Below are 734 nucleotides of genomic sequence, written 5' to 3'. Positions count from 1 at the left end.
ATATTTCGAGAATAATTTTTTTGGGTATAAGATTTGAAGTAAATGGGTTGGAAATGTATGTTGTATTTGGTGCAGAAATCACACTATTTTAATAAAAAATTTGCACCAAAATAGATTTTGTGGTTGGAGATGGCTTAATTGTCAAAATTGTGTAGGGACATCAAAAAATTTTAAAACTCAATTTTTTTTAAAAAAAAATCTCTATGTGTTATCATAAATTTCTTCAACAAATTTTTTATGATCCCACTTTCAATTCTCTTATTTTTATTTTAAATTTCATTATCTTTATTTATAATTTCATTTACCATATATTATTAATTAATATTTTTAATTTAATATTTCAATAGGATTTAAATTTTATGAAATTAATAATTTGACAAAAATAAACTACAAAACTGCAAAAATTAGTATGTACCGGCTAGTTTGGATAATTTGAAAGTGAATTTGATGAAAACTAAATAGCATAAATTGAGAAAATAATGCTGAAATTAAAAACATACAAAACTAGAAAACACAAACACAAACACAAACACAAACACAAATCCAAATCTACTACATACCCCTTTTTTTTTTTTAATCATTTCACAAGCATGGAGATGCACACGAAGTTGTTCTTCTGTCATTTCTACGGTATCTTTTATAAGGACATCATACTCATGTTGGAATACTTCAAATTTCTTGTTTTCATTATCATCGTTCAGTTCAAACCTTCCAATTTATCAAATTTTTGGTGA

The sequence above is a fragment of the Primulina huaijiensis genome, chromosome 2, assembly GCF_012295235.1.
Source record: "Primulina huaijiensis isolate GDHJ02 chromosome 2, ASM1229523v2, whole genome shotgun sequence".
NCBI lineage: Eukaryota > Viridiplantae > Streptophyta > Magnoliopsida > Lamiales > Gesneriaceae > Primulina > Primulina huaijiensis.
Note: the sequence above shows the minus strand (reverse complement) of the source record.